Raw genomic sequence first — 21,988 nt, 5'->3', positions numbered from 1 at the left:
CAGAGTTGCGGTTTAAGAATAAAGAACAAAGACAAGTACAGCACAGGAACAGGCCCTTCGGCCCTCCAAGCCCGTGCCGACCGTGCTGCCCGACTAAACTACAATCTTCTACACTTCCTAGGTCCGTATCCCTCTATTCCCATCCTATTCATGTATTTGTCAAGATGCCCCTTAAATGTCACTATCGTCCCTGCTTCCCCACCTCCTCCGGCAGCGAGTTCCAGGCACCCACTACCCTCTGTGTAAAATACTTGCCTCGTACAACTACTCTAAACATTGCCCCTCGCACCTTAAGCCTAAGCCCCGTAGTAATTGACCCTTCTACCCTGGGGAAAAGCCTCTGACTGTCCACTCTGTCTATGCCGCTCATAATTTTGTAGACCTCTATCAGGTCGCCCCTCAACCTCCGTCGTTCCAGTGAGAACAAACCAGGTTTATTCAACCGCTCCTCATAGCTAATGCCCTCCATACCAGGCATCATTCTGGTAAATCTCTTCTGCACCCTCTCTAAAGCCTGCACATCCTTCTGGTAGTGTGGCGACTAGAATTGAACACTACTCCAAGTGTGGCCTAACTAAGGTTCTATACAGCTGCAACATGACTTGCCAATTCTTATACTCAATGCCCCGGCCAATGAAGGCAAGCATGCCGTATGCCTTCTTGACTACCTGCTCCACCTGTGTTGCCCTTTCAGTGACCTGTGGATCTGTACACCTAGATCTCTCTGACTTTCAATACTCTTGAGGGTTCTACCATTCACTGTATATTCCCTACCTGCATTAGACCTTCCAAAATGCATTACCTCACATTTGTCTGGATTAAACTCCAGCTGCCATCTCTCCACCCAAGTCTCCAAACAATCTAAATCCTGCTGTATCCTCTGACAATCCTCATCGCTATCCGCAATTCCACCAACCTTTGTGTCGTCTGCAAACTTACTAATCAGACCAGTTACATTTTCCTCCAAATCATTTATATATACTACGAACAGCAAAGGTCCCAGCACTGATCCCTGCGGAACACCACTAGTCACAGCCCTCCAATTAGAAAAGCATCCTTCCAATGCTACTCTCTGCCTTCTCTGACCTAGCCAGTTCTGTATCCACCTTGCCAGCTCACCCCTGATCCCGTGTGACTTCACCTTTTGTACTAGTCTACCATGAGGGACCTTGTCAAAGGCCATGTAGACAACATCCACTGCCCTACCTGCATCAATCATCTAATTTGCTAGTGTTTTGCACAATGTGTATCACCTGGATTGGGAAGTCTGGAATGTGATGGCTGCTTCTAGTCTGGACACTGATTCAGGGCTTCCTCACGGAAATGAGATGCTGCCAAATACCCCCCCCCCCCGCCAAGGTCCACAGAAATAAGACCGCAGGAGAACGGAGCAGGAGAAAAACATTTCGCCTCTTGAGCTTACTCCGCTGTTCCGTAAGTTCATGGCTGATCCATCATCTGCCCCAATTCCACTGCCCCACATCACTCCCATATCAATTGATTCCCCCCAAAAATTCCCTTTGTGTCCAACAAGAAGCACAAATGATAAGGAACCCTGGTCCTCAGAGGAATCTATGAGGGGGTGAATATTACCAATGCACAGCAGACCGTGCAGCCTGGAGAATCCTCTCGGGGAATTGCCAAATCAGCTTGTACTGCTTCTGACCTTACCTGGTAATAGGCGCAGCATATTATCCCCACAGGCAAGGGATAAGATTCACTTTCATCAGGGCCTGTCAGTCTTTATGCTAGCAAGGATAGAATTGCTTCAACCTACTGAAATTGTGATAGAACATAGTCACGCTATTAAGCAGAGCAAGGATGACTTTCCAGCGCTCTGCCCCAAGGCCATTATTCGCTGAGCTTTTGCTATGGGTAGACAGGCACCAATCTCAGCCAGACTGGGGATTGAACCTTGTCCTTGCTGATCCACATGCTATCCATCCAGCCGAATCAGGCCAACCGGCCTGCCTGGCACCTGAAGTAAGGACTTACAATGGGTAAATAAAGACCGCCGCCATTGTAGTTTCTCAAAGCTGAGTCCGTAACCTAACAACCAGGCTGGAAAGGAGTTGAATTCTGCAGAGTCTCGCAGGTGCGTTTGGCCAGACTGTAACCTCGCTTCCCCCGAGCTCATTTCCCCACCTCCAGGCTAATTAATTCAGAGAGATCTCTGAGCTGAGCAAATGCTGAACCTAACATTCTCCTACAAACCTGCAGCTGAAACGTTAAACCGAGTCCCCGTTTACTCTCTGGTGAGTGTGTGAAAGAGCTTGTGCCACCACGTCAAAGAACTGAGCAATGCTTCCCCGCTATCCTGGCCAATATTTCTCTCTCAGCCAACAAATAACAAGGGATTGACTGGTCATTACTTCACCGCTGTTTGTGGGAGCTGGGAGCTGACTGTGTGCCAATTGGTTGCTGCCTTTCCTGCATTATAATGGTGAATACGCTTCACAAATATACCTGTCATGTAAGTGTCCCTTTAAGAAAGGTTTAGTCTCTTATTATGTGACTTGTAGCACCTTGGGCTGTGGCTGTGAGGTGAGACAGGGTTTCAGTTTCAGTTTGATTGCTGTGGACTGCAGAAAGAGAAAAGAGCTGTTCCAGTAAAAAGCACATTAGTTGTGGCTAACTTCAAAGATATAGTTGTTTTCTGGAAGGAGCGTGAATCTGTTATTTGAAACTGGATCAGAATCTCAGGAAAAGGACCAGTCCCAGTCAAGTGAGAATACAGTGTGCTGGACCACGCACTTAAAGAGTTTTTTTTTGGTTTATTGGATTTTGTTATTGAATTGGAACAGTTAAGGGGGAATTCATTAAGTGTTATACATAGATGTTTTTAATTAATAAAAATTCTTGCTGTGTTTATATATGTATATATATATATATTAACTACATTCTTAGAATAAACCATGTTTGGATTAATGTGTCTAGGAAGTCTGATGAATCACAGCTGAAGTGAAGGCTTTTGTGGTAATCCTAGCCAAATTCAACATAAAGGTTATAGGTCAGGTGAACTTCATAATACACTTTGGAGTTACTAAGTCCTGGCCCATAATATATTCCATCGGCTGTAAAGCCATTAGAACATTCTGTGATTGTGAAAATTGCTATATAAATGCAAGACTTTCCAATATGGGAAATATAGTGTGCCAAGAATTAGTAGAGGATGTCGGACTTCAGCTCTCTGCTAATCTGTATCCAAACCCTTTGCTTCACCACATCGCTCCTTACCGCCCGAAACCAAGTTCCAATCCAGTTCTTCGCCGGCAGTTTAATCTCACCTCCCTTAACTTTTCTGGCCAATTGTGTTTGGGTCCGACGCCCACCTGTGAACCATCTTGGGGTGCTCCACAAAGGAATCAGGATACGCGTTCCTCCGCTTACTCAGCGCAAGTTGATATTTATCACCCACCCGTCTGAACTCTACCTGCCCAGGACCTGCTCATCCCCGGATACTCCAGCCAGTGACCCAACCTGCTCTGCCTCAACTGCAAACACTAACTCTTGTCCGCCTCACAATCCTCTGTAGGATGCACTTTCTCTTGTTCTCTCTGCTACATCACTTCCATTTAATAAGCGATGCCCCCCTAGCTGTACACCCCTCCCTCAACCGCTGCAGAGTATTTCTATTGACGTTGCGGCTGCGATGTTGCTCATGGCCTCATTTTTGACGAGAGGTTCACGTTTTCACCGAGGAGGAAACATTCGCAGGCTCCCACAATGCAGCTTAGCCAGCTCCTGGCAGCTGTTTGCTTTTTCCAGCTTTGTATTTATGTTTTGTGTGTTTGTGTGTGTGTGTGTGCGCGCAATCCGTCTCTCACACCATATGCTGCTCTGAGAAATCAGACATTATTAATTACCTCCAAGCAGATGCTAAGTTCAGCATATTATCACGGACATGATTGTTGTCAGAGAAATAAGAAATATATAATCGACGGAAGGCTGCAGCTTGTTCCACTTGGAAGTGTAGGGAGGGGGATGGAAGGAAAGGGGGGAGCAGAACGGGAACACAGAGTTGGCTGTGTCTTATGGTAGTTGACCTTGGAAAAGAACTCGAACTCGGAGGGTCCCTGGACATTGTAGGAAATGATTGTGCATGATGCAGAGCAGATTGAGCCATACCTAGCTGGCTCCTTCTGACAGGGTTGATTAATGAGGTACATAACATGGAAGCATAGAAAAAAAGAGCAGGAGGAGGCCATTCAGCCCGTCGAGCCTACTTTGCCATTCATTATGGTCACAGCTGATCATCCATTCAATAGCCTGTTCCTCCTTTCCCCCCATAGCCTTTGATCCCTTTAGCCCCAAGAGGTACATCTAACACCTTCCTGAAAGCATACAATGTTTTAGCCTATACTGCTTTCTGAGGTAGTGAATTCCATAGGCATACCACTCATACCGTAGGTGAAGAAATTTCTTTGGACTGTGGGAGGAAACTGGAGCACCCGGGGGAAATCCACGCAGACACGGGGAGAACGTGCAAACTCCGCACAGACAGTGACCCAGCGGGGAATCAAACCCGAGTCCCTGCCGCTGTGAGTAAGTAGTGCTAACCACTGTGCCGCCGTGTCGCCCTGTACTAGAATACTACTGTGTTCTACTATGTGAAAGATGCTATATAAATTCAGGTTGTTGTTGTCCAAGTGTTGATGCGGGAATATATCCCCTTTGTTTTATTCTCCGATCTCCTGTGTTTCCCTCGCTCAGCATTACCACCGTGACTGCTCAGTCCAGTTTGATCTTCTGTCCCCTCACAAAAGATCGCTGCCACCCGTTATCATCCACTTTATATTCTGCAGGCCTCTCAAATGTTGAAGGTTATACAACAGAAATGTGTTCTGGCACCTTCAATCCCCACGAACCAGTGGCCCTGGAGTTGATCTGTTACTACGGGACAATTAAGACTCGTGATTTACCACCTCCCTCCCCATTGCTAAGATGGCCAGTTCATCCACCTCACCGTCTGTCTGTGGGAGTGATAAGCCGAGAGAGCTGGTCCTGTGTCTGCTGCAAGTATTTACAGCCATAAGAGGGAGGAGCAGGGGAAGGGGCAACCAAGTGGATTGATCTTCTGAAGAGCTGGAAGAATGGGCCGAATGGTCTCTTTCTGTGGTTTATGATTCTAACCACACCAGCTGAAGTGGACCTGCGTGTGGTCCACGGTGTGCTCAGGCAGTAGCAGCGGCTACCGACAATCCGGGCAGGGAGAGGTTATGGGATGTTCTCTTGCACCAACAGCACGAGGAGGAAGAAGGGAGCTTTACTGCAATATGTGATCGGGGGTGTGGGTGAAAGAGATGGAGCAAGTCCTCATGCCAGCTGAACAGCCAGTGAGTTCCTGAAAGTTCGGTCAATCCCAATCCGAGCACAAAGAGTGTCCACGTGCCAGCTTCATCATGAGGATGGCACTATCATTGGTAATTCCTAAAGTCATGAATTCAAGCCACCTTTCTGCGCATAATCTAGGCTGACCTTTCAGTGGTATCGTAGGAATTTTAAAAAAAATTGTTCTTGGGATGGTTTTGATGCCGGCAAGGCTCTTTTATCTTCCATCGTTAACTTCCCTTTGGAAGATTGTGGTGAGCTGCCTTCTGGACCACTGCAGCCCACATCTTGTACGTACAACCCCAGTGCTGTCAGGGCGGAAGTTCCAGGATTTTGACCCTGCGACCACGAAGAAATGGATGATACATTTCCAACTCAGGGCGGTGCGCATGACATGGGAGTTGATGACGTTCTCACGTTCTTGCCGCCCTTCGGGATGTGGAGGTCACAGACTCAGGAGCATCTTCCATTGACGGGTGTCACGACAAGTGGCTGCAGTGCGATCTGTTGGGAGCTCAGGACTGCAGCCACTGAGGGAGGGAGCGGGTGCTTAAAGTACTGTTTCTCGTATGAAATATTTCCTGAAAAAAATCTCTGCTTGCTATTTCACCACCGATTTTGTTAATGCTCCTTTAATGAGAGGGAGGACTTGTCCTGACCAGTTTTTACCCTAAACCAATCTCACCAATGATAATTCACCTTTGGGCTAGCTGTGGGAATCAGCAGTGAGTAAAACGGCTGTTACACTTGCCTGTATATCAGCCACTACACTGAAAAGGCAACGCACCATTACATTGTGAAAGCCGTTAGATGATTCAAAATTCTCGGCCAATTTGGATTCAAGGACCACGTAATTTCTCAGATCAAACAAAGTTGGCAGATTGTTGTGCCATACGTGTCTCCAACAGCGGCAAAGGCCTATAACGCAAATCTAAGCTGGGCACCAACACCTACCCTGACCTAACCGAGCGTGACAAAATCAACGTTTCCATTGCTGGACAAACAACGACTCTCACCGGCAGAGGTATCGGGGCAGGGGCAGCGCGCAGGCTGCGAGCCAAATGAGACCAGTCGGTGCACGGAGCAAGTCTTTGCAGAATCTCGCGGTGAAAATTAATATCAACACAGGTTTAATGAGCGGAGACTGACATAAATGGGAGTTGTGAATTGCTGACAAAATGAGACTCTTGTGCTTATTAAATTCAAGAGATTATGTACTAATTTTATGGCTGCCCAATAAATGTCGCTCATAATAAATGTGCTTGATCGCAGTGATCAAAGCACAAGCAATCAAAATCAATTGTCCCAGAGATATTGGCGGAACCAGCGCACCGTCTCCCACAGCCCGAGCGGATTTGACCTTCATCCCTCCCACGGATTTTTCCCCCCCCCTATGGAACAGGAATCAATATCCGAGAGAGTTACTTGCACCTGCAACATGCAAGTGAAAAATGAGTGAACTGCAAGCAACAGAAACTGAAAAATTCAATGCAGCTTTGCAGTGGCCAATCAATAGACTGTCCTTCCAATCAGCGTTAAAGTCAGCGATGGTAATATAAAGTCATTACAGCAGAATATCACGGTTAGCGCGCTCTGTCCTTCCAAGTACCAAAGGCTCCTGCTAGACGTGGTGTTGCCTTGTACAGGAGAGTAAATATACTCGTGACGGCAGAAGACTGGAAATATTTGCACACATTCACCTCCACGGAGGACTCTGGGATGCTGAGTGTGTTAAGGGAATGATGACTCACCAGTGTTATCAGCCGGGATGCAGTGGAGAGCTCTCTTGCCTCCGATTCCGATGGTAAAGAGTTCGAGTCCCACTCCAGCAACTTGTCTAAATACATGTGCAGGATTAAGGGCTGGTGTTATGGGCATTTCTGGAAAACATTATTTCTGTAAAACGTGGAGCGCCAGGCTTGACGTGACAAGAGCAGATGGGCAGAATCTTGTGCTCTCGCTGGTGCCGAGCATGGGGGCGGGAGGGGCCTGTAATTCAGGGAGGGGGTGGGTGTACGGCCTCCACCAGGATTAAGTTCTGATCGACTTTCCCGCCCAGCTGCAGGGCGGGCCTGTCACCACAACACCTACAACCGTGTCGTCAGCTTGTCACCTGCAGGAGGGGCTTCTTCGATTGGAGGCACTCGGCGCCTGATCAAGGGACTGGATATCGGGGAAGGGAGGAGAGAAGGGGGCCATAGTGCACAACCAGCCTCCTTCCTATGTTGCCAGCCTCCCTCTGTACCTCTGCCCACAGCATCCCCACCACGCGATCTGGGTGGCACTGTGTTCCTGGGACTCCTGTAGGTGTTTTGCTGGCAGCAGCCACCACCTTCTGTGTGGCGCTGTTGAGCACAGCAGCTACTGATTGGCTGGCAGCTGTCAATAGGCGGGATCTCCACCACCAGGTTCTGGATTCCAGGGGGAAGACCCGCCGCTGGCCTTGACACTGCCTGGTTAGCTTGTGGCTCGTTGGTCTTCCCAAATAAAAGGGGCTGTGGGCCTCTCATTGGCTCTCCAGCTGGTAGGCAAGGCCCCTGATTCCTCAGCGAGATTTTGCCTGAAGAGCAAGCAGAGGTAAGATACGTTCTGATGGGAAAGGAGAGGAAATTTAAAAGATATCTTAAGTAATCAAGTGGTCAGGCACCTTCTGATGATTGGTTCAATGGCCAAGCTAGCATCTTGTCTACTCCCCAATCGAGGCGGATCCTGGCGATGACAGGAATGTGGGAGAGAAAGGAACAAAAATCACAAACATTTGGTGCTGTAAAACAGGTCATTACATCTCCAATCTGTGATCCAACACTCCCTTTCAATTTTAGAGGTTATCAAACAAAAAGCTTCGCTCTTCCTGCTTGATGCAGCTATTGAAAAGATCATTACCCCGGTTCTGCTCATTTCATTTCATGCTGGTGTTAATCTCCACATCTCCCTACTTGATGCAATCTGACCTTGTCAACCCTGCGCAAACTTTTGTAATGATGTGGAATCACTCTGAGAAAATCTGCAGGGATGCTGAATGGGGACAAGGTGAAATTAGGAGGTGGCCCGTGAGGAACTGGAAATGGCGGATATCGGTAACAGATGGAAATCTGTGCCAAGAACAGAGCTGAGTCTCCCAGGAAGGGCAACCTCAGCCATAGGTCAGGGTTGGCCATAGGTCAGTGGGCAGCACACATGCTCTCAAGCCAGACGGTAGTGCGTTGAAGCTCCACTCTAGGGACCTGGGCCCAAAATCCGGGCTGTGCTGTACTGAGGGAGTGCTGCACTGTCGGAAGAGCTTCTTTCAGCTCAGATATTAAGCCAAATCTACTCTAGGAGGGATACATAAAAAGATCCCTCAGTATTACCCGAGGAAAAGGGATGCTTTCCCCAGTGGCTATGCCAATGGCGTTAAAAGGCAGGCGATGAGGCCGTCATCACATGTCTGTGGGACCTTGCTGTACATAAATTGATTGTCAAGTTTCCTATATTTACAACAGCGGCTACACCTTGGGGCACGGGGCTGAGGTTGTGGAAGGCACTATGTGAATACAAGGGCTGACTTGCCTTGGGTTCGTCCCATCAAAAAGACCAACTTAGTAAACCGCAAATCTTGATTAATGTGCTTGATACAGATGCTTGCGGACTAGTTTATCACTGAAGCTGAGGGGACACTGCGGTAGTTGTAACCTTCACTGTTCAACACTGCGGCACTTGTAATCTTTACTGTTCACAGTATTGCCTTTAAATGTGGTATCAAACTAAACTGAGGCCTTCCCTACCACTCCATAGAACATAGAACATTACAGCGCAGTACAGGCCCTTCGGCCCTCGATGTTGCGCCGACCTGTGAAACCACTCTAAAGCTCATCTACACTATTCCCTTATCGTCCATATGTCTATCCAATGACCATTTGAATGCCCTTAGTGTTGGCGAGTCCAGTACTGTTGCAGGCAGGACATTCCATGCCCTTACTACTCTCTGAGTAAAGAACCTACCTCTGACATCTGTCCTATATCTATCTCCCCTCAATTTAAAGCTACGTCCCCTCGTGTTAGACATCACCATCCGAGGAAAAAGGCTCTCACTGTCCAATCCTCTGATCATCTTGTATGCCTCAATTAAGTCACCTCTTAACCTTCTTCTCTCTAATGAAAACAGCCTCAAGTCCCTGAGCCTTTCCTCATAAGATTTTCCCTCCATACCAGGCAACATTCTGGTAAATCTCCTCTGCACCCTTTCCAATGCTTCCACATCCTTCCTATAATGCGGCGACCAGAATTGCACGCAATACTCCAAATGAGGCCGCACCAGAGTTTTGTACAGCTGCAACATGACCTCATGGCTCCGAAACTCAATCCCTCTACCAATAAAAGCTAACACACCGTACACCTTCTTACCAACCCTCTCAACCTGAGTGGCAACTTTCAGGGATCTATGTACATGGACACCGAGATCTCTCTGCTCATCCACACTGCCAAGAATCTTACCATTAGCCCAGTACTCTGTCTTCCTGTTATTCCTTCCAAAATGAATCATCACACACTTTACTGCATTAAACTCCATTTGCCACCTCTCAGCCCAGCGCTGCAGCTTATCTATGTCCCTCTGTAACTTGTAACATCCTTCCGCACTCCAGGTTGGCATTTCAAGGTCCGGTGCTGATTCAGCGAAACAGCGGGTTCTCTTAGTTTCTCAGGCAAACCTCTTTCTTAACCAACAGCAACAGCACCAGATTGAATGGGTATTAATCTCAGTGTTACCCGGCTTCGATTCCAAAGTCAAAGGGGTAGATTTTGATTTTCTGCCATTGGGATATTTGCTGGCACTTAAGATCCAAATGGGGAGAGATGTGACATGGATTGCAAACTCGATAACGCCTATCTTACACTTGCGCACAAACTAAAATGTTTGAGGTGATGTGAGATGTTCCTGAGTGGTGTGACCCATAAAGGCATTAATCACTGACCATTCTTCTGAGAGCGATCATCTGGAATTTTAGATGCGATAAAAGGAATATTTCCTGCATTTTCTGTTATTATTTCAGACTTCCAATTTGCTGTATTTTGCTTCTGCCCGAGCATAATCAGACAGGCATTCCCTCGTCAATATGCTCCTCAACAGTTTTTGTTGGGCAAGAGTATTAAAGATTATAGAATCAATGTGGACAGGCAGAGCTAAAATACGCATCAACCGTGATTTAATTGAATGGTAGAACAGAATTGATGGACTGAATGGCCTTCTCCTGTTCCTGCGCTCGATATTATTCTACACAAACACAATCTAATAGAGCAGCATCCTCCAATAGTGAAGAACTGATTACTTCTCACTAGAATTACAGTATCATCTTTCGCCCTCTGTAGTGAAGATTATCAAGCATCAAACGCACTAAACATAGTGGGTCTCTGACACAGACAGCCACACGAAACAAAAGGCTGCCTGAAGTGCAGACAGCGGGTCGGCTGGAGTAATTTCAAAGCTTTAACCTAACTGTGAGCCTTTAGGTGCTGATTATAAAGCAGTTCAGCCTCTGTGTTATTACCAAGGAACTCACTGATTAAGTTACTGCCTTGTAATTATTATTATAGGTGCCCATTATTCTGTGTAACGCATTGTATAATAACAAGGTTCTCGACCCGTACACAGGGAACATTGGCATTCAAAGGTGGAAACAGAACGGAAAATGCATTAGACTTTACTGCAACCCACAAGTGAGGGCGAAGGGATCAATCAGATTAAAAGCACAGCCGTTCCCGACAGCTCTATTCCAGCCTGCACAACCTGCGGCTAGCTGGTTGCCTCAATCGCGACATTGTCAGATAATGACTGTTATCTGAACATCAGACACTGAAACCTGTACGATGCATTGACGTTAAGGATGGGGAACTGTGAAGACTAAACCGCTACGTCCAGGAATTTGCATTTCCGCCTGGCTGCTTCGATAGCAGCAATTCTCGCTCTTCAGGAATAAAAAGCATGCCACTCTGAGTAAAATAAGCACGCCCTTTCTGGAAATGTTGAACGCAATTCTCTTGATTGCCCTTCCATCTGGGAATCCATTTCACTGCAAGTTGCTCTTACAAAACTCTGCACGCGCTTCCTGAAGAGAAAAATGCCAAACCTATCTCATGTCCCTCACGGGTGACACCATTTTATTAACGATATATATCATCTCGATGCACCCACAGAGGATAGCCTCATTGGCTTTTCTAACAGCCTGACCTGAGGTCAAGGGGCAACCTTTAATGACTCTGTGCCACTAATGATGGGTTGTAATACTGCGCCTGTTGTTATGAAGCGGATTCATTTTGTAACTCCTGATCACCTCTCCACTGCTTGGCTGAATAGACAAGTTAAAACCTGTTAATACTTCCATCCAGCTGATCAGGGCGTTGCAGCCATTTTGGCAGCTTTTAAGATCCTAAAACTTAGCGACATTTTCTTTGACGAATAAAATCTCTTCCCATCCTTTCAAGTCCCAGTTAGGCTTTCTGCTGAATTCACATCGATGCAGGTAGCAGATTCTACATTCACACCACTGACTGGATAAGGAAAATTCTCCTGAATTCCTGATAGGACTTACTCGTGATTTTCTCATATTTAGGTCCCCTAGGTATTTTATATTCTCACTTGTACCTGGAAACATCTTCCCTATCTCTCTCTCTCCCTCTCTTGCTCTCTCTGTCTTCAGCTATCTTGCCCAAAGAGATCATTGGTCTTCCACATGGAGGCCCATGGTTATGCCTGACAAGGTACTGCGGTCGTTTGCTGTAGCATTCTTGATCTGGAGACTCTCCTGTTCTTACTGCCTGCCACAGGCAAATCAGAAGGATTTACAGATCGATAATCAATCCGTTGGGTCCTGTTACGAACAGACCTACAATGGCCGGGAGTGGACTTGGGACCTGCAGCTTCTTGCCCAGGGACAGGGACGTTGCCCATTGCACCTGAAGACCTCACCCGATGCCTGCCCGAACAAAAGCGGAGAAATCAGGAGGCGCACCATGTGAACATTGCAGAGGGGCAGAGTCAAATCCCAACTTGCCGGGTGAGAGCTGCCCCTGGGCAAGGCTGGTACCTTGGAAAATGGGTCGAGCACAGCTGGTGGGGAAAGTGAGAGCCGGATGTTGATCTGGCACACCCGCCCACATCTCCAGGAGCTTCTCAAAGCAATGCACTGCTCAGGCCCGCAGACAAGAGCAAAGCTCTGAAAGTCGGCCCCTCTGGTATCACGGCGTGCAGTTAAACCTGTTGCTTCAAAGTGCTCTCTATTAACACCCCAATTTAAAAACACAACTTTTTGAACGGATTTGCTCTCATTACCACAAAGGACAGCTTTAAATAGCAGAGTCAATGTTCACCGAGCTATTTCGGATGGCATATTAAAAGAGAAATTAGCATACAATCACCTCATTATTGATGTGCTGGAGGGAGCTGATTGGAAAATCAGTGTCAAAATCACGTTGTGCGAGCGAAGCGGCTTAAATTAAATCTAAAGTCTATTAACAGGTTGTATGCAGCTTACTGATTCAAGTCTTCCGATCACTGAACAGACAGATATCTAAAATAGGGGCTGGTTTAGCACAGGGCTAAATCGCTGGCTTTGAAAGCAGACCAAGGCAGGCCAGCAGCACGGTTCGATTCCCGTACCAGCCTCCCCGAACAGGCGCTGGAATGTGGCGACTAGGGGCTTTTCACAGTAACTTCATTTGTAGCCTATTTGTGACAATAAGCAATTTTCATTTCATTTCGTGTTTATGCAGTATTGCCATTGAGAAAGATTTAAGCAATAATACAGGTTAGATCCCAGTGTGGAGGGCAGATAGTGAGGCAGCGTTTGATACATCCTTTATAGCAAACACCAGGCCATAAGATCCATTCAAATGTTCAACTGTATTTATAGCACACTCGACCCGATAGCTTATCTTGGGCCTTTCTGCTATTCCACCGTATCTCCAATCCCTCAATCAAATTTCAGCAATGGGGAGATGGTGGCTACTATCTACAAGATGCACTGCAGGACCTCACCCACCCTCCTGACCTCTGCCACCAAAAGGACAAAGTCAGTAGACATGGGAACACCATCACCTGGACGTTCCCTCTTCCTGACTTGGAAATATATCACCGTTCCTTCACTGTCACTGGGTCAAAATCCTGGTACTCCATGCCTGATAGCACTGTGGGTGTACCTACGCCACATGAACTACAGCGGCTCATGAAGGCAGCTCACCACCACCGACTCGAGGGCAATTAGGGATGGGCAATAAATGTTGGCTTAGCCAGCGGAGCCCACAACTCGCGAATGAACTAAAAAAAAACTCTTCGCATGAGCTTGAACGCCCATGATTCCAGGTCTGCCCCCCCCCTCCATGGTCCTCCCTCGTGCATGGTATTCCCTCGCACATGATCTTGCCTCACCCCTGGTCCTCCTTATGTATGGTCTTCCCTCGCCCATGGTCTTCCCTCGCCCATGATCTTCCCTTGCTGCCACTCGCTTTACATTATTTTAAACCATATTCTGCCAGGAGTCCAGACACATTTGATCTCAACAAAGGTGAGGAAGACCATTCATCAGGAAGGGAGTTTTGGATAGAAAATCATGCTGACACAAGCTTTGCCCTTGGTTGCGGGCCTGGGCAGTGTATTGCTTTGAGAGGCTCCTGGAATTGTGGGAGGGTGTGCCGGATCAACATCCTGGACTCACTTTCCCCACCAACTGCGCTCGACCCATGTTCCAAGGTACCAGCCTCGCCCAGGGGACCACTTTCATCGGGCGAGTTGGGGTTTGACTCTGCCCCTGCAATGTTCACATGGCGCGCCCCTCGATTTCTCTGCTTTTGCGAGCTGACAATCTGCCCTTTTGGAGAGAGCAGATTGGTAGCATTTGCTTGGCTTCCAGGCAGGCAGGTGGGAGGGACCAGCATGAGATGAGAAACTGGGGTTCAAGGTGCAGACACCTCACCAAGTGTGAACATATTCGACACTTATTTCGGGACTTCAGCACAAAAATCTCCACTGAGACTCCAGTGCAGCACTGAGGGAGTGCTGCACTGCCGGAGGCACTGTCTTCCAGGTGAAACGTTAAACCAAGGCCTCACCCATCTTCTCGGTGGGTGCAAAAGATGCCGCGGCAGTATTTCGATGAGCGGGTGGAGTCGGGAGGGGGTGAGAGTGGGGGGTGGGGGTTCTCCCCGACATCCTGGTCAATATCCATCACTGAATCTACAGCCAATGAAACAGATTATCTGGTCATTATCGCATCGCTATTTTGGGGAGCTTGCTGTGTGCAAATTGGCAGCCGTATTTCCTACATTACAACAGTCGCTGCACTTCAGTAAAGGACTTCGCCGACCGCGAGGCGTGGAGAAACTGGGTGGCCGAGAAAGACACTATACAAATGCAGGGCTTCTCTTCATAAAAGAATGATCTGATTCATTGCATTTGATTCCCTTACTCAGATTCCAGCAGCTACAACGAGACAGAAACATAAGCAAAAAGTCATGTTAGCAGGATTGGAGCAATCTCGGGAGATTGCAGGAGCGATCTGCGCTTAACTCAATTGGGGAGCGTTCTCCGAGGACCAATTAAAATCAGGCAGAAGAAACAGTTGTGACACACTGTGCAACCTAATCATGTTGCCGAGGTGCATGCGACACAGGGCTCTGTTTACCCTGAAGAAGGGTTTGATGACACTGCTGTTAACTCTGGCAGTGAGTAGGATGGAATTACATTGTGACACGTAACCCTTTTTCAAGTTGCATCATGTAGACCTGTAGCTCTGTGTGTGTCTCACACAAAAGGAAAATAAATGTCAGACAGGACGGCTCCCTGGGCTGTGGGCCACGGAAAAGTGGATTTCGCACCATAAATCCCGGGAACCTGCAAGGCGAGGAATTCAATTTAACATCAAGAAGAAACTGTTTCTTACAAAGTGCATTAAGCAGCTGACCAAAATCAAACCCCTTCTCAAATCACCGAAACATAGAATCTCTACAGTGCAGAAGGAAGCCAATCGGCCCATCGATTCTGCATCGACCCTCCGAAAGAGCACCCTACATAGTCCCAATCCCCTGCCCTATCTTTGGACACTTCGGGAAAGTTGTGCGCGGCCAATCCACCTAACCTGCACATCTTTGGACCGTGGGAGGAAACCGGAGCACCCGGAGGAAACCCACGCAGACACGGGGAGAACGTGTAAGCTCCACACAGTCACCCGAGGTCGGAATTGAACCCGGGTCCCTGGCGCTGGGAGGCAGCAGTGCTAAGCACTGTGCCACCCCGAATATCATCCCCTCCCATGTCTGCTGACTCTTCGCCCCCACTCGCAATTCTAAATGCTCAATCAGCTTGGGGACGACAAAATGACAGCCAGGAAGGAAGCACTCGGGATCCACTGAGCCTGTCGGACCCTGCCCGCCAACTGGGCAATCGTGACCAGGCATCTTCTACCTCTGCTGCTCACTCCCTGTTCCTATATTTACAGTGTGCAACATCACATATGTCTGCCTCCTACCAACTAATTCAGTAGCCCAGCAATCTCTCTTTATAAGTGCTCAAAGTCGTTAAATAAAAAATGCCCTTTACCTGTCTTTCTTAATGATATAATTAACATACCACTAACGTTCTCTCAATCTGTATCAATCTTAGTGACATTTATATTTGCCCTAAATAGTTAAAATGATAAGGTGAAATTAATCTCATACTATTTCCGAAACTGGAAGAATGATGAATGAATAATCAAACAGAACGAGCTCAAATCCCACTTGGTCAGTTGGAAGGTTTGAAAGTCGGTTCGTTTTGGATATTTAGCGATGGGGGATGGGTGGGGAGAGTGGATTTGATACAGAAAATCAGGGATGAGCTTGTAAAATCTTGGAGCAGGCTTGTAGGGCTGTGTCCACGACTCGGCCTAAACAGGTGGCTCTTTTTAAAAACAATTACTCTTCAGTAAAGGGACAATTTAAACTGGACCAGCATCAAAAGGATTGAAATCATTTTCAATGGGCCGAAAGTTGAGCTTTAAAACAGCTCGCTGTGTAGGTGGTTTGGAAGGGGGCAAAGGCTTCATTCACAAAGTGCTAACAGATTGCTGAGCCACATTCTTCATCGCACCTATGTGAGAGATTTTCTTTTCTTTTGCATACAGATCGGACGTTCGGAGAGGTCAGCTGTGTGATGGAATACTCTTCAGTTGCCTGGATGGGTGCGCCTTCCAAACCCATGACCACTACCATCTAGAAGGACAAGGGCAGCAGACACAGGGGAACACCACCACCTGCAAGTTCCCCTCCAAGTCACTCACCACCCTGACTTGGAAATACATTGGCAGTTCCTTCACTGTCGCTGGGGCAAAATCCTGGACCTCCCTCCCCAACAGCACTCTGGGTGTACCTACACCTCAGGGACTGCAGCGGTTCAAGAAGGCGACTCACCACCACCTTCTGAAGGGCAACAGAGATGGACAATAAATGCTGGCCTAGCCAGCGAAGCCCACATCCCGTAAACAAATAAAACAAGATAATTGTTTAAAAGGCAAAACACTCACACCCAAGAGGTAAAATCAGGAGTAGGAGTTACGATGGTGAGCTTCCTGTCATCATTTTAATAGCACGGGTTCCCCAGCCTGCCTCACCAGTGGAGGTGATTATCGTCACTCGCCGTGACATGGTCCCCGTTTGTAACCACGCGACAGCCAATTCAGAAAGCCGGCTGCCTCCGTAGTCGAAAGCACAAAAGCCACGCTGGGGAAATGCACAAGTGAATTTGGGGGACAAAAGCAATCCCCGTGTTTCTTTTCCTGGTTTCATTACCGAGTCGCTGGCCTTCCCTGGAAGAAATGGCTAAGTAACCCGTTCTGACAGAACAGATGTGTCTCTGAGGGACTAAAATGTTGATGTACCCTTCATTCAGCGAAACAAATAAGCACTCCAACTTGAGGCCCATCCAACCCAACAACAAAAGCATGTTTGTACGGCCAAGACTGAACCCAGGGTTAAGCCTATAGAATCCACCCATTCAATCAGCAGGGCGCACTCCATTATGAAGCACTGAATGTACACAGGCTCCGTGGGGTGCATGGTTATTGAAAGAGCTTTACGCACGCTCCTAATGATCCACCGGTATCAATGGCTCGATTCAGCCATGCTTTAATTTCCCCTCGATTTGGTGATTGTTGTCTTTACCCTGTGCAGCAACGGGGTGGCCAGCATTCAGTAAATAAGGCTTTCGCTGGTTGAACTGATTTTAGTGGCTGGGAGCACTGCGATGTGTAAAGCGGGTTGCTCATGATCGAGAACATACTGGCCATCGGGCCTGTGTAGGATGGCCAAACCTCCAGGCCTGCCCTAGAGGTTTCCAGGACACTGCCACGAGTAGCGCCCAGGAGAATCGCTCGCGTGCTTTCATTCTCTTGGAACACTTGCATCTCCTCAAATTGTGGCAAGTTACAGCAGGAGAAGAGGCCATCCGGCCCATCACCTCCGTGTTGGCTCTTTGAAGGGATAGAACATAGAACAGTACAGCACAGAACAGCAATGATTCATCCCATATCCCCACTTTTTGTCCATAATCCTCAAGAACCTAGCCCCACCTTCTGGAATCATCTATGAAATCACCTTCCTACTTCAGCTGGATGCCAACTGAATGAAAACAGTCGCCACGCTAGATCGATAAGATTAACTCAATATAAAAGGATTGGAGGAAGAGGAGGAAAATACCTGCTTGACCAAGAGGTGTGGGTGTTGAGATGTCATAGAACATAGAACGATACAGCGCAGTACAGGCCCTTCGGCCCACGATGTTGCACCGAAACAAAAGCCAAGGAAGAGGTCCGACCAGAATTGACAACCGTCGACCTGTGAGACCTCGAATGCCTGCCACTCCCTTACCATCCCTCTAAAGCTCCAGTCTAGCACCTTTGCACACGTCGGACGTGCCAGCTTTCGGTTAAGACTTTAAACCTTGGCTGTCCTCTGAAAGATCGCACAGCACTGCTTCGTAAGTGACCAGGGGAGCTCTACCTGCTGCTCTGAACCAATGCTTATCCGTCACCTAACATCACTAAACCAGGTTTCCTGCTCCTCTGTCCCACACTGTTTGTACAAATAGGCCGCTGCGTTTCCCTCATCACAGCAGTGACGTCTTTGGGATTGTCGTGTCCAATTGTTCTGGGTTTGATTATGTAAGCCTGTTTATTATTGATGCTCAATGTGCTTGATCCGTTAAGCCTGGGCGTGGGGACTGTAGAAGTTTCTGGAAGCTGGAGCTGTGACAGTTCAACACTGTGAAAAAAAACCTGTTACATAGAGACCAGAATCACCTCTGCACCTAAAACATACAACAGGGATGCCTGACCAGCAAGTAGCGGTAGAAACGCAAGGCCTTTCTTTTGTTCTTTACCCTGCAATCTTATTGGAAAGGAGCATTCAAGCATCTTTGAAAGAATTCTAAAGCAAGAAACTCACTCTATTCGAGGAGGTGGGATGTAGGGTTGGACACATCAGTTCAGGTACCTCCCAACTCTGAAGGCTCTCAAGTAATGGGGATGTCGGGTGGCCTCTGCATTTTGATTTTTTTTTAAATCCTGTCTCTGCTAAATTAACCAGAGAGACAATGGCCCTTTGAAAGCATAAACAGACTGTTGTGTTCTTGGCAGCCTAATCTGCCCGGGGTCCTTGCCACAAGGAAGATTGACGAGCAGTTTGGAGGTTAACATAAGCCATTAACAGACCAAGCCTTTCAGAAGCGGCCAACCCCCCCCCTCTCCAACCCTTCACCTGAAACGCTTGACAACAAAAAGCTTTTAGCGATTGTGCAACTATGACAACGGCCGCAATCTGCTGTCTCAAGTTTTGAGGAGATTACTATTATCAGGAGGTCTTATCAGTAAAGTGTAGCTAGTCAGAAAGTCTACTGGTAACACACATGGCCAGCTGCCCAATAGCCTGGGTTCCATTAGACTGAGTAAACAACATCTGGTTCACACAGCACCTGCTTGACTGGGCCTCCCGCAGACACAGAACAAAGATGCACCTTCCGCAGCAACAGATGGGTAGACCTGAGGGGCATTTGCAAGTGGTTGTACAGCGACACTTGACCAGTCATGTGACACCTGTTTGTTTTCTACGCGCAGACTTACAGGCGCACTAGCGGCAGGGGAATCTGCTTCATAAAACAGACGACTTACATTTGTATAGAGCCTCGCTTAGCACACCCCAAAGCACTTTACAAAGTCCTTTGTCAGTGCAGTCACTGCTGTAATGTAGAAAGCGTAGCAGCCAATTTACGCACAAGAAGATCCCACAAACAGCATTGCAATGGTGACCAGATGTTTTTTTTTCATCGACACTGGATGAAACGACTCGTCGCCAGACAGTGCCACGGGATCTTTGGCGTCCGCCTGAGGCAGCAGACTGGCCCTGGGCTTAACGTGTCCCTCGAAAGATGGCGCATGCCGACAGTGCGGAACTCCCATCAGTACTGCACGGAAATGTCCTTCAGCTCACGGGCTTAGGGCAATTACTGACAGTGAGCTCGCTGCGTTCAAACCATTGTTGAGAAAACTGTTACAATTTTCTTAAAAGTTCTGGAGTGTGACATGAACTCCAAACTTTCTGAGGGACAGGCCAATCGCCACCTTTAACTTAATTGCACAAACTTATTCATATTTCAAACTTCTAAATTTGGCATTTTAAAAACAAATTATCCAAAAGTAAGTTTTAAATTATTTTTCGCATCCAAAATTGATATTCCCTTTGGTCGTTGCATCAGCAGCACCTTTTTATCAGGAAGAAACTTTATTTTTATATACAGATGCAGGAGGAGGTCATTCACTCCCCCCCGGAACCTGTTCCGCCACTAAGTTAGGTCCTGGCTAAGTTAGGTAGCCGATATCCGCCAACCTGCCTTGGCTCCATATCTTTTTAAACCCTTAAATTTGCAAAAATCCTGCAAGCTGAAATTTGAGATTTTCTCCACCTGCCCTGAAATCATCTTTTTTCCCATTTATTCTTTCCCAGGATGTGGGCATCGCCGGAAAGCCAGCATTTGTCGCCCATCCCTAATTGCCCTTGAGCTGAGGGGCTTGCTGGGCCATTGGAGAGGACAGTTAGGAGTCAACCCTATTGATCATCTTAAACACCTCAGTGTGATCATTCCTGAAACTTTTATTTTTAAGGCACTACAAGGGGCTACTTTATGAAACCTGCCCCTCGTAACTTATCCCCTTCAGGGCTAGTATTGTTCCGCTGCATCCCCTTCGAGGCCAATCTACCCTTCCTGAGACCTGATGCCCAGGGCCGAAGGTGATACTCGAAATGGGGTCTTGACACTCTGGATGAAGTTTTAGAAAGCATTGTGAACCGTGAGGTGGACAGCGTACAAGTTGGTGGAAAGGGCAGACAAGTGGCAGTTGAAGTTCAATACAGAGGGATGGGAAACAATTCATTTTGGTGGGAAGAACCAGGGATGAAGGATGGAGCAACAATTTAAATATGGGTCCGACTCTAAGGAGGCTGCAGGTACAGGGGGACATGAGTGTAGATGTGCGTAAGTCATTGAAGGTGGCAGATTGAGCATGTGGGTAATAATGCGCATCCTAGGGTTTATTAACAGTGGTATAGAGTGCAAGAGCAAGGAAGTTATGTTAAGCTATTTAAAACACTGCTTCAGCCTCAACTAAGTGTTGTGCTCAGTCCTGGGTGCCACACTGCGGGAGGATGAGTAACTTCAGTTATAAAGATAGATTGGAGAAGCTAGGACTGTTTTCCAAGGGGAAAGGTGAGAGGCGATTGGATTGAGGTCAAAATCATAGGGGGTCTGGACAGAGTAGATAGGGAGAACGGGTTCCCATTTATAGAATATAGAATCGTTGAATTTACAGTTCAGGAGGAGGCCATTCGGCCCATCAAGTCTGTACCGGCCCTTGGAAAAATCAAGAATGAGAGGACACAGATTTAAAGTAATTGGCAAAAGAAGTAATTGAGAAGATACTTTATCACACAGCAAATGGTTAGGATCAGGAATGTTCTGTCTGAGAGCATGGTGGAGGCAGGTTCACACAGCGAGTGGTTAGGATCTGGAATGCACCGTCTGAGAGCATGGTGGAGGCAGGTTCAATTGAGGAATTAAAAGGCAATTAGGTAGTTCCTTGAAATGGAAAAAATGTGCAGGGTTATGAGAAGGTGGGAGAATGACACTAGGTGAATTGCTTATTTGGAGAGCTGGTAGCAATACGACAGCCAAATGGCCTCCTTCTGTAACAAATCTTGATTTCAACAAGAGATTTGATGAACTTCCATCCCTTTGCACTACAGTCCCTTTGAGAGAAAACATTCAAATCGTCATTCCCTACAAGAGAGAGCATGAAGACTGAAGGTCCTGAATGAATAGTAACCAGGGTTCCTTGATATTTTTTACAGACCTTCCCCCATCTGCCTCCCACCTTCCTTTCCTCACCTTGTGACCGGAGTATTAATTTACTGCCATGTGTGATCTGAAGGTTGGCTCAGCGCTGATGACAATGAATATTTCAAAAAGGATGACTTCTTTTTAGAGCTGAAAGCTAAAGAAACGGAAAAATATTGACTGGAACGGAAGCGGAATCCACTTCAATCGTATCTTCCTTCACCTGTTGAAAAAGTGCTGTTCCACATTACTGAACCTCACACTCGTTAT

The 21,988-nt window shown here is 47.3% G+C and overlaps 1 protein-coding gene across 3 annotated transcripts in view; it reads right to left on the bottom strand.

Annotated features, from left to right (window-relative positions):
* unc5b (unc-5 netrin receptor B) overlaps positions 1-21,988 on the bottom strand; it is a 244,655-nt gene that overhangs the window by 129,187 nt on the left and 93,480 nt on the right. The window lies entirely within an intron of this gene.

This window comes from Scyliorhinus torazame, chromosome 28 (genome assembly GCF_047496885.1).
Source record: "Scyliorhinus torazame isolate Kashiwa2021f chromosome 28, sScyTor2.1, whole genome shotgun sequence".
Lineage (NCBI taxonomy): Eukaryota > Metazoa > Chordata > Chondrichthyes > Carcharhiniformes > Scyliorhinidae > Scyliorhinus > Scyliorhinus torazame.
The sequence above is the reverse complement of the archived record's forward strand: the minus strand, read 5'-3'. Positions and strand labels throughout refer to the sequence as shown.